General features: G+C 36.5%; 2 protein-coding genes across 6 annotated transcripts in view; both read right to left on the reverse strand.

The window, feature by feature from the left end:
* Positions 1-13,249, reverse strand: part of LOC125779273 (uncharacterized) — an 854,525-nt gene that overhangs the window by 823,985 nt on the left and 17,291 nt on the right. The window contains exon 2 of one of the 5 annotated variants that reach the window (XM_049460381.1): positions 3,303-3,430. The exons of the other annotated variants lie outside the window; for them this stretch is intronic. The gene's annotated coding sequence lies outside the window, so the exon portion shown is untranslated. Of the gene's footprint in view, positions 1-3,302; positions 3,431-13,249 lie in introns of those variants that run through there. 5 annotated transcript variants of the gene reach the window in all.
* Positions 1-13,249, reverse strand: part of LOC105225759 (uncharacterized) — a 142,562-nt gene that overhangs the window by 29,949 nt on the left and 99,364 nt on the right. The window lies entirely within an intron of this gene.

The raw sequence follows: 13,249 nt of genomic DNA on the forward strand, positions 1-13,249 counted from the left end.
TGTTCAGTTATTCACCAGGCTCCAAAGAAAGGCTACCTATCAAATTAAAAGCATATGACAATAGCACAAAAAAAAATCGCACAAGAAATGCCAAAGATGAGAAACAGCATAGTATTTTGGTTTTAAATTCTTGTGCGAAGTATGACACATCTTTCCTTCTTCTGATCAGCGTGACGAGCTGAATCGATTTAGGTATGTCCGTCTGTATATACAACATCAATAGTTTCCGGAACAAGTACTAATCTTGGACGACCTTCGCCAAATTCGTCTTGGAGTGATCTATTACATTCATTAAATTCACCATACCATCGATAAGCACTGGTCCTTCATGGCGCTTCATCACCAAAACCTGAATTAAGTTCATCGATGCACTGTAGCTGAGATAACCCACGTGAAAGTTGTAAAAATAATCACGCCAAAATGTTCACGATTATTTTGAATAAATTTGGAATATACATATATCGTTAGCTAAAATGCAAACGGCCCTATCTAACATTTTCATTACTTTACAGGAGAAACAAAAAACTGTATAAAACTATATATATTAATGTGTTTAGAGCAATTTTTTCAATGTAACTTGTAAAACAACTACAAATTTATATTTGAAAGAAAATAATGTTTTTTTTTAAATATTTTAAAAGTTATGTTACTTACGTCCTTTTGACGTCTGATTTTCTGAAACAAAAAGCCCTAACTACAATTAAATTTTTTTTGTTATTTGTCAGTAACTTGTCAATACATTTTCAATGAAGTAATATATCGCTGTAATAACAATGGGTAGATGCTAAAAATTATATTGAAAACAAAATAAAGAAAAATTTATCTAAGCATGGTTACCAAATTTTTTTGAATGTTAAATAAATAAGTATATGAAAATAAAATTAATTCAAGAAGATTAAATAAATATGTAGTACAGTTCAGAGGTAACGGTAAATTATACTTTATCAGCTTGTGTATTAACAACTCTCGTATAATAATTAATTTTCATAGGGTATATTGTCATAAAAATAATGACAGTCTGCTGGTAGTACTTTTTTCAGCTCCTGCAGATGCTGCCATTTCTTATTAGAAATTGCCAGTCTGCTCAGATGCAATTGGGAAGGTTCGACAACTGTGAATTGTTTTGAAGTTCTTTGAGATAGCTGGGCATAATCGTCATTTATATCAGTTTTAAAATAAATAATATTTGTAGTTTAAGTGGTGAACTTGTAGAGGCATAGAATTTTTCCGGGCTGCTCTTATTGATTCTACTAGTTGAAATGGCAAATGTATTTGTTTATTTTTGATTCGTCTCTCAATAAGAGAATGAGTGGAATCGCATTCCATTTGCGTGTGACCTACTACTAAGTATTTGTGTTCTATGGTAATGTCTTTTTCCACACATAAAGAGAGCAAAAAAACGCACGCCAACAAACACAAGGAAGGTTCGACGTCGAGAAGCTGCAATCACAACAGACAGCCGAACGTTTTTCTACTCGGCTTGCACTCCTGCTCTCTGAGAGCACTCATCAACAATTCGGTATAAGGGAACTGTGGGACGGCATTTCAAACTCCTTACGTACAGCTGCAACCGAAACCATTGGTTTTCGGAAAGTGCAAAAGAACAGCTGGTACGACGAGGAGTGCCGTGTCGCAGCGGAGAGAAAACAGGCTGCCTACCTCGCAACGTTACGATCGACCACAACACGTGCGGGATGGGATAGATACCGAGAGTTGAAGAGGGAAGCGAGACGCATTTGCAGACAGAAGAAGAAAGAGGCCGAAATGCGTGAGTATGAACAGCTCGATAAGCTGGCCGACAGGGGTAATGCTCGAAAATTCTACGAAAAGATGCGGCGGCTTACAGAAGGTTTCAAGACCGGAGCATACTCTTGTAGAACCCCCAAAGGTGATCTAGTTACCGATGCCCAGAGCATACTTAAATTATGGAGGGAACACTTCTCTAGCCTGCTGAATGGCAGTGAAAGCACAACACCGGGAGAAGGCGAACCCGATTCCCCAATCGATGACGATGGAGCAGACGTTCCATTACCCGACCATGAAGAAGTTCGAATAGCAATTACTCGCCTGAAGAACAACAAAGCGGCAGGGGCCGATGGATTGCCGGCCGAGCTATTCAAACACGGCGGCGAAGAACTGATAAGGAGCATGCATCAGCTTCTTTGTAAAATATGGTCGGACGAAAGCATGCCCAACGACTGGAATTTAAGTGTGCTATGCCCAATCCATAAAAAAGGAGACCCCACAATCTGCGCCAACTACCGTGGGATTAGCCTCCTCAACATCGCATATAAGGTTCTATCGAGCGTATTGTGTGAAAGATTAAAGCCCACCGTCAACGAACTGATTGGACCTTATCAGTGTGGCTTTAGACCTGGCAAATCAACAACTGACCAGATATTCACCATGCGCCAAATCTTGGAAAAGACCCGTGAAAGGAGAATCGACACACACCACCTCTTCGTCGATTTCAAAGCTGCTTTCGACAGCACGAAAAGGGGCTGCCTTTATGCCGCGATGTCTGAATTTGGTATCCCCGCAAAACTGATACGGCTGTGTAAACTGACGTTGAGCGGCACCAGAAGCTCCGTCAGGATTGGGATGAACCTCTCCGAGCCGTTCGATACCAAACGAGGTTTCAGACAAGGCGACTCCCTATCGTGCGACTTTTTCAATCTGCTGCTGGAGAAAATAGTTCGAGCTGCAGAACTTAATCGAGCGGGTACAATCTTCTATAAGAGTGTACAGCTGCTGGCGTATGCCGATGATATTGATATCATCGGCCTCAACACCCGCGCCGTTAGTTCTGCTTTCTCCAGACTGGACAAGGAAGCAAAACGAAGGGGTCTGGCAGTGAACGAGGTCAAGACGAAATATCTCCTGTCATCAAACAAACAGTCGTCGCACTCGCGACTTGGCACTCACGTCACTGTTGACAGTCATAACTTTGAAGTTGTAGATAATTTCGTCTATCTTGGAACCAGCGTAAACACCACCAACAATGTCAGCCTAGAAATCCAACGCAGGATAACTCTTGCCAACAGGTGCTACTTCGGACTGAGTAGGCAATTGAGAAGCAAAGTCCTCTCTCGACAGACAAAAACCAAACTCTATAAGTCTCTCATAATCCCCGTCCTGCTATATGGTGCAGAGGCTTGGACGATGTCAACAGCGGATGAGTCGACGTTGCGAGTTTTCGAGAGAAAAATTCTGCGAAAGATTTATGGTCCTTTGCGCGTTGGCCACGGCGAATATCGCATTCGATGGAACGATGAGCTGTACGAGATATACGACGACATTGACATAGTTCAGCGAATTAAAAGACAGCGGCTACGCTGGCTAGGTCATGTTGTCCGGATGGATGAAAACACTCCAGCTCTGAAAGTATTCGACGCAGTACCCGCCGGGGGAAGCAGAGGAAGAGGAAGACCTCCACTCCGTTGGAAGGACCAAGTGGAGAAGGACCTGGCTTCGCTTGGAATATCCAATTGGCGCCACGTAGCGAAAAGAAGAAACGACTGGCGCGCGGTTGTTAACTCGGCTATAATCGCGTAAGCGGTGTCTACGCCAATTAAGAAGAAGAAGAAAGAGAGCAACGCATTAGAAAGGACAACATTTCTGTTTTGGTAAGAACAACCATCAGAGTAGATAACTATGTGGTGAATGTGAGGATGTTTCAAACTGACTTATAACATTGTGTATAGTGAAGTTGTGAACTTGTAGTTTCATTTTATAATAAGAGGAGCTGGCGTTGGACTGGGGTATAAGTTTAACTGCCTCCATATCTATGCAAAATAGTAGAAATGCACCTAATTTGGCATTTTCGACATCATTTTGCTTTTCATTTCGCATCCTTTCAATTTCATTTCGGTGAATGTCAAATATATCCTGTGACAAGTTGTTTGATTTAAAAGATAAACATAAGTCACACTGGTCATTTCGTGGTTTAAATAACGAGTATTTGCTTGATTTAAAAACATTCATAAAAATTGGAAATGATACTCGAGCAATATCATTGTTTTTATGTTCTTCGCATGATTGAGAATAAAGTTCATAAATCTGTCTGTATGTTTTGAAATCTGCTTCAAAATATATTTTTGTTGTATATTTGCGATGATAGTGCGACTCCAACTTTGGTAAATCTTCTAACCAGTTTTGTAAGTAGCTACATCTTTTCTTATAGTGTAATCTTTCTTTATTTTGATCAGAATTTTGCGTTTTTAGACTCTTTTGGGTGCAATGTAAGCCACTGGATTGGGTCCAACAACGTACCATTTTTTCTGATAAGCCCAAAGTTGATAGAAACATTTGCCGACAAACTTGCATTCGATTTGTATTGTGCTTTAGAAAATAATATTTAGTGTTGGAGCGTTTGGAATTTTCAACAGTTACACGTTGTGTTTTGGAACATTCAATGAGGTTTGTTACATATAATTTTTTTTCATCCCACGACATAATCCAGAACGAGTCAAAAATTTCTTTACGAGTATCTTCTGTAAAATAGGAGCAAAATCGAATGGAACTTTTCTCACAGAACTTCGACTTACACGCATCTTTCATTTCTCTGGGCTTTCTATAGCTAATATTTCCTTTAGATAAACATTGATATTTCTGTCCAGCCATACGTTTTTGCTGGTTATTAACTCTCACATTTTTTGTAGTATTACTCGCATTTCTGGTTGCACCACTTGCTAAATTATTTTCCGACATATTTTCACTATCCGAATTCATATTAATGATATGTAATTTTATTTAGTTAAACACTGAGATCGCTGAAAAAACACGTGTACTGTTTACTAAAAACTTTAATTGTGTTTACTGTGCTGTCTACTACAAAGCAAAACGGTGTAACGGGACAAGGCCGTGTTTGTATTGTGTGGTGTTTGTTGTTGTGTGTAGTTAGGGCTCTTTGCATTTATCAAAACAAACACTTTGTAGTAAGGGCCTTTTGTATTTCGTTAATAAAACTATTTTTAATCGTATGACTCTGTAATTTTGTATGAACATGTAGTTTGAATAAATATATTATAATCAATCAAAAAACCCATTTTGATTTTTTTGTTAGTTAGGGCCGTTTGCATTTTAGCTAACGATATGTAGTACAGTTCAGAGGTAACGGTAAATTATACTTTATCAGCTTGTGTATTAACAACTCTCGTATAATAATTAATTTTCATAGGGTATATTGTCATAAAAATAATGACAGTCTGCTGGTAGTACTTTTTTCAGCTCCTGCAGATGCTGCCATTTCTTATTAGAAATTGCCAGTCTGCTCAGATGCAATTGGGAAGGTTCGACAACTGTGAATTGTTTTGAAGTTCTTTGAGATAGCTGGGCATAATCGTCATTTATATCAGTTTTAAAATAAATAATATTTGTAGTTTAAGTGGTGAACTTGTAGAGGCATAGAATTTTTCCGGGCTGCTCTTATTGATTCTACTAGTTGAAATGGCAAATGTATTTGTTTATTTTTGATTCGTCTCTCAATAAGAGAATGAGTGGAATCGCATTCCATTTGCGTGTGACCTACTACTAAGTATTTGTGTTCTATGGTAATGTCTTTTTCCACACATAAAGAGAGCAACGCATTAGAAAGGACAACATTTCTGTTTTGGTAAGAACAACCATCAGAGTAGATAACTATGTGGTGAATGTGAGGATGTTTCAAACTGACTTATAACATTGTGTATAGTGAAGTTGTGAACTTGTAGTTTCATTTTATAATAAGAGGAGCTGGCGTTGGACTGGGGTATAAGTTTAACTGCCTCCATATCTATGCAAAATAGTAGAAATGCACCTAATTTGGCATTTTCGACATCATTTTGCTTTTCATTTCGCATCCTTTCAATTTCATTTCGGTGAATGTCAAATATATCCTGTGACAAGTTGTTTGATTTAAAAGATAAACATAAGTCACACTGGTCATTTCGTGGTTTAAATAACGAGTAATTGCTTGATTTAAAAACATTCATAAAAATTGGAAATGATACTCGAGCAATATCATTGTTTTTATGTTCTTCGCATGATTGAGAATAAAGTTCATAAATCTGTCTGTATGTTTTGAAATCTGCTTCAAAATATATTTTTGTTGTATATTTGCGATGATAGTGCGACTCCAACTTTGGTAAATCTTCTAACCAGTTTTGTAAGTAGCTACATCTTTTCTTATAGTGTAATCTTTCTTTATTTTGATCAGAATTTTGCGTTTTTAGACTCTTTTGGGTGCAATGTAAGCCACTGGATTGGGTCCAACAACGTACCATTTTTTCTGATAAGCCCAAAGTTGATAGAAACATTTGCCGACAAACTTGCATTCGATTTGTATTGTGCTTTAGAAAATAATATTTAGTGTTGGAGCGTTTGGAATTTTCAACAGTTACACGTTGTGTTTTGGAACATTCAATGAGGTTTGTTACATATAATTTTTTTTCATCCCACGACATAATCCAGAACGAGTCAAAAATTTCTTTACGAGTATCTTCTGTAAAATAGGAGCAAAATCGAATGGAACTTTTCTCACAGAACTTCGACTTACACGCATCTTTCATTTCTCTGGGCTTTCTATAGCTACTATTTCCTTTAGATAAACATTGATATTTCTGTCCAGCCATACGTTTTTGCTGGTTATTAACTCTCACATTTTTTGTAGTATTACTCGCATTTCTGGTTGCACCACTTGCTAAATTATTTTCCGACATATTTTCACTATCCGATTTCATATTAATGATATGTAATTTTATTTAGTTAAACATCGCTGAGATCGCTGAAAAAACACGTGTACTGTTTACTAAAAACTTTAATTGTGTTTACTGTGCTGTCTACTACAAAGCAAAACGGTGTAACGGGACAAGGCCGTGTTTGTATTGTGTGGTGTTTGTTGTTGTGTGTAGTTAGGGCTCTTTGCATTTATCAAAACAAACACTTTGTAGTAAGGGCCTTTTGTATTTCGTTAATAAAACTATTTTTAATCGTATGACTCTGTAATTTTGTATGAACATGTAGTTTGAATAAATATATTATAATCAATCAAAAAACCCATTTTGATTTTTTTGTTAGTTAGGGCCGTTTGCATTTTAGCTAACGATATACTCGTATGTACTAGTTTCCGGGACAAGTACTAATCTTGGACGACCTTCGCCAAATTCGTCTTGGAGTGATCTATTACATTCATTAAATTCACCATACCATCGATAAGCACTGGTCCTTCATGGCACTTCATCATCAAAACCTGAATTAAGTTCATCGATGCACTGTAGCTGAGATAACCCACGTTGAAAGCTGTAAAAATAATCACGCCAAAATGTTCACGATTATTTTGAATAAATTTGGAATATACGAGTACATATATATGTACTAGCTGACCCCGCATGCGTTGTCCTGCGTGAAATTATGTGTATTGAAATGAAAAAAAAGTTGAATTTACGTTGTGTTAAAAATCATTTACTTTCAATTTTCTAAATTTTTTTCAATGTAACGCAGTTTGATAAACAACATTTTTTGGTTTCTATTTCGGTGCGTAAATGTACAGAGAAGATGGTTTTCCAACTCGGGAACACGCCACATATAACTGGCGCGCACTCATGCAATCGTAGTTACGATAATTTGACCAATGTTGGCATAAACATTTGTGATGGATTCATATTTCGTTGAAGTGAATTGACAAAAGGCAGGTGGAACTGATATCAAACCACTGGAACCGAAATTTGTCTATTTCCAATTCTTATCGAATACGCTGTAAAATGTCTTCGGCAATGTAATTTTGTTCGTATTCCCTAATTGACGCGGATTTGAAGGCTGATATATCGAAATGGTCATCGCGAAAAGTGTGCGAACTTCAGTGGCATGCGAAGTAGCTATGGAATCGTCCATCATTTGATTCCATTGATTATCATGTTCCAGCAATTGTAATTGCTGGCATGATCCTCAAAAAGTTGCACACACTCTACCATTCACAGTACGCAACGACTCAACTGAAATTGAACTACGTACATTTATGAAGGTATAAATTCGTCCTAGGGAATTAGTTGGGAACACACCTGGATGTCCATCTACTGCTTGGCCTTGCTTTCTGCGGAACTATTTCTTCGACGATGCATTCCATGTTTAATATCAAGGCATTTCCGAATAGTGCAATGTTCTCGCAAACGGATCACTGATGAAAGCTGAGAAAAAACTCGTCAATGTCTTCTGCTTGATGTACTGTATTTCTAGGTTGAAAAACACTCTTTTGCCATTCTCCAAATGAAGTGCGAGACGCACAATAGTCGGAAAACGTTCATAAATTGCGAAAGTAAATACCCTACAAAGCGCTTTATTGTAGTTCACGTATCGACCATTTGATACTTGCTGATCTCATCTCGTTCAAGATCAATAACCGCCATGTTGATTTCTTTGGTGACGTATTTGGTCGATTTCACCAAACTGCAATATTCAACATTGACATTAGTTTTGAATGCGAATTAGACAACAGTGGCGAATATGGTACGATACATATATTGTCGACTTCGATATTCACTCCTCTAAGTTGAATGGTAAATGTTCTGCCATTGTAGTCTGATGAGCTACGATGATAGAATGGATATCTATCAATTCCAGTTTGCGTTTCCGTAAGAAATGCACGTGTATAGTGTTTCGTGCATTTGTTGCCAGACAAACAAACCGAAATGGGATTGTGGTGTCATCAAGGTCCATGAACCATATTAGTTTCTACCATTTCGTATAATTCTTTATCTATCTCTGGATCAGGAATTTCCGCAGAAATTATTTCGTCAATTTAATCTGATGTAACCACTATCCACCATTTAAAGAAGAATGTGTGCGTGCGGCTCTTTTTTGCCCCTCAACAGAGTACATCCAGCATCTAACAGCACCATACATACGTTCTTTGAAGATGAAGTCCATCAAACATCGTAGCTGTTGTTTGAAAAGTGCTATGACATCGTGACGATCTTGCTGATAGATCTCAATTCAATAATTCTGTAATCTTTGGTATGGCCATTTTGCATTGCAAATGAATGTAACAAACAATACGCCCGTCCATAATAACGCATTTATGTCATTACATTCTGCGAATACTCGTGCATGTGTCTTGTGCTGCCACTGTACTTATGGCAAAAAGAACGCCGACCGATATTAGCGAGACCTCTTCGTGGCTTCGTAACAAAAATTTTTGTATGGAAAAGTTACGTTTTGGATATTCACGCTCGTAAGTCGGTTAAAGATGAAAATTTTCTGTGTTTTTTTTTACACACCATCCTCATTGGATTCCCTTCAAAGTGGTTCAGGTCATTTTTCATTTCATACAACGGTTTAGTCAGCTATAACGAACAGACAAAAACCCAACATATTTTTATATATGTACGTTTGTATAAGAAAAAGAAAAGGACTGTTTTTAGGGGTTTTCCGGCAATTATTCGAACCGTAAAAGCCATCTTTGAACTTCAACGAACATTAAAAAAAAATTCCATAAATTGGTCCAGGCGTTGTTAAGTTATGCGCTTAGCAACACATTTTGCGATTCATTTTTAAATTATAAGATTATTATGTACATACTCGTATAGAAGAATATTTGAACATATATAATAAGAATAATGTATAATTTACTTTGTTTTTTGTGAAAGTAAAATAATTCGGATCTAGAAAAGTAAACGGAGAACCAGATAGTGAGTACTTAAAGCTATTCGAATGGACAGAAAATGCTTTTCTGACAATAGATATCGGTTTCTGCTCTCAAGCTCATAAAAAGAAATTCAAAAGGTAATTTTCCCCAATAACTCCAGACTTCTGGCCATAAACTACTAAAAAAATAAAGTAAACATTTTTATAATTTTTTATTTGTATTTTATTTATTTATTTTTTATTTATTTTAATAAATATTGCCTAAAAAAATTATAAGAAAAGGCGATAAATGACACCTTTTTGAATAAAAACAAATTGTAATTCTTAATTTTTCTAAATTTGTTTCATCAAAATCGGACAAGTGGTTCGCGAAAAAACATCAAGATAAGGAAAAAATTTAAAAGTTCATAAAAAAAACTGACACATACGAACGCCAAACCCTTTGAGGGTTTTGCTATACTGACCTAGTACCATCACTCTGACTTGGAATTTCTCACCCTCCAGACAATAATCCCAAAAATGTTCCACAGTGTAGTGTAACGGCCATGAAGAGTTATCGCGGCAATTAGCTGAAAAAGAAACGAAACAGAGGACGCAGACAGCAAAAGCAGCGGAGAACAACAGTCGGGCAACAACAAATGCGCTGACAGCAACCAGTCAGCAAATACCAGCAAGTACTCAAGGCCAGTCTCTACAAACTGGCATTAACCCCTACATTAACATAAAAAGGAAATTAAGTCCTTCAAAGTCAGCGGTCAATCCTAAAAAAATTCAAGGCGGTACACCAAATAAGAATAAGCCGGAAGTTTTAAATGGCAACAGATTTGCCTAACTAAGCAATGGATCAGACGACGATGCGAATGGATCAGACCAGAGTCGTTAATGCCAAACCACCTCCTATATATTTGCGCGAGCGCACATAGGAGCATTTACCCTCAAAAACCGGACAAAATTGAAAATTACGAACTTCAGCGATGGTATTCAAAATTTATTTTTTTTGGTACCTAAATAATAACCGTTCTACAATGAACCAATTAAATGAATGACCTTCAGGCCGCTACATATATTGCCACACAAGTAGTCGGAACTTACGACTTCGTTCAGAACGCACGTGCTTATTCGCGAAACTCTCCATTGTTCTTGAAATTGCAAGTGTTTTTTTTATTGCCTGAACGGAATTCTTGAAAATATTTTTTATGGATTCAGGACAACATGGTATGTATTTAATATTAATGATATAAAAATTAATTTAGTTAATGTATTATTATGTTTTTTTTTTCGGGTAAACAATGAATCATTAAAAAAACAAACATTTTTTTTTAATTTTTTAGAAATTAGTGTTTTTGTTATAGTGTCGGGCGAGGTCGAGTTATGAATTATTTTTCCTAGTAAACTACAGGGTCTCTACTTAACATATAAGCTTAAACATTTTCCCCGTCTTTCCCTTCCTTTAAAAAAGCTATGAAAAAAGTTGGTCAGTTACATAAAATGAGTACTGTTTTATTTATTTATTTTTTAATTAAATACTGAAATCCCACTTAATTATTCTAAACGGGTGGTATATAGATGGTAAAGGGGGTTGTATCGAAGCCGGTGTGAAAATGGAACGTAACATTATTTTCATTTTCCTGTGTCACTCTGAAAATGACCAAAATCGGACTACAACCACGCCAACTTCCCATATAACACAATTTAAAATTCCATTTGATACTTTCATGTTCCAGTACACAAATAAAGAATTAATAAATATACCGGCATATAATTTTGCGGTAATAATTCTTTTAAAGTAAGCCACCTTTTGACTAATAATTGTCTAAATCCAACCAAAACTGTCCAAGCCCCTAGGACCCGAATACGTGAACCCGATACCAATATTTGACTCTTGACCGAAAAATCGTTCAATGTGTGAGATATGAAATTGAAATTCACACATAATCCTTTTCTGACAATAGTATTTCATTGTGTCAAAAATGGGTTGAATCGAGTCAATACTTTCCTGAGCCCCCATATACCTAATATAGAGATTTTAGAACTTCTAGGCCACATAATATTGGATATATCCGCCAATATTTGAGTCAAGTCTAAATGAAAATTGCAGAACATATTTTATTCATAACAGTGTATCTTTGCGCCTAAAATAGATACAATTGAGCGAAAACTTGACCCCTCCAACACAACTCCCCCACATATATAACTATTACCTAGATTTTCGGACATACACTTGACCCCGGCCCCCTTCTCAAATATATTCAATATATAATGTTCGGTTGCACCCGAACTTAGTCCTTCCTTACTTGTTTTATTTTAATACATTGCATTATTATATTTAATCATTCATTTTCATTCATAAATCACTTTAAATAATTTTGTCCGGTTTTTGAGAGCAAATGCTCCTATGTGGAGCGTAGCAGTAACGCTTTTGTTGCTGAATTGAGTGAAATTGTAGGTACTAACAATTTTCATATAGTGCTTTTGAAAAATATAGTGGCGGTGTGTTTTGGTGTTAAAACACCCCCTAAACTCAGAGAAAAATATATGTTTGTTGATATGGGGTTGGAATGAGGATATTGATAAAAAAAACTACATCAAATTATAAGCAATTGCAAATAAGTTACAAGATTTTTGTTGTTATTCATATAATTCGAACTTTCTCTACATTTGTACAAGCAGTATCGCTGAAGCTCAGTGATTAATTGAGGATTACACGGGGTGTCACATTCCATGTTATATTTTCCTTGGTTTTTGAAAGAATTCTCTTAGTATTTCATCAACTGACAGATCAATATCCCTATGAATATTCATTCATGCTACACCATTAAGCCTATCTTGACCTGTCGTATTTCGTAAATAGGTTTTAATTCTCTTTAAGCTTGAAAAACTTATTTCCGGTGATGCTATTAAAACAGGCAATAACGCCAATATGCGTAAAATCTTGAAAACATTCCCAAAAGACGTTTTGTTCACTGTTTCTAAAGCTTCGAGAGCATTCCGAAAATGTTTGCCTGAAGTTCGCTGTTTCCACATCTTCACCTCCGCAATAAAGTTTTGTTCTGAACAGTTGATCACCCTTTCATAAAATGAAAATATTTCTCGAGCTTTTTTAGCGTCAAATTCGTACTTTGGGAAATATACACAAACATTTTCTCACACTGATCTGTGGTCAAGAAAGCGGCTTTTCAAATGAGCAATGTAAGTATCAAGAAAGGGAATATAAAAATACATACATACTTCAAAGACCGGAAATCGTGAGCTGCTTGAGCCATACGTAAAAGAATCGTTTCTCCCCCCTCCCTAGTGAATGGTGCTCAGAGAACTTTCCTCACTTGCGTTTGAGGCCATCACACAAATAAAATTTGTTTCAGATCAGGCATCTTACTTTAAAGGATTTTAGAAGTGATGTATTTTCAGGATATTGTTACAAAAGTAGTATTAAGTTGTATTTGTATTGCTATATGCATCCCTTATTATGAACAATAGCTGTATATATATGGAATAGCATTACGTGTGTTCGTCTTGTTGTAGACATCTGGCACCGCGGCTGTCTGTTTGTCTAAACAATAGTTGCATTTGGCGCCGTATAGCATTATGTTCTTATAATTGCCAGACGCAATATTCTAGAAGGACACGTCGG

This window comes from Bactrocera dorsalis, chromosome 6 (genome assembly GCF_023373825.1).
Source record: "Bactrocera dorsalis isolate Fly_Bdor chromosome 6, ASM2337382v1, whole genome shotgun sequence".
In the NCBI taxonomy this organism is placed as follows: domain Eukaryota; kingdom Metazoa; phylum Arthropoda; class Insecta; order Diptera; family Tephritidae; genus Bactrocera; species Bactrocera dorsalis.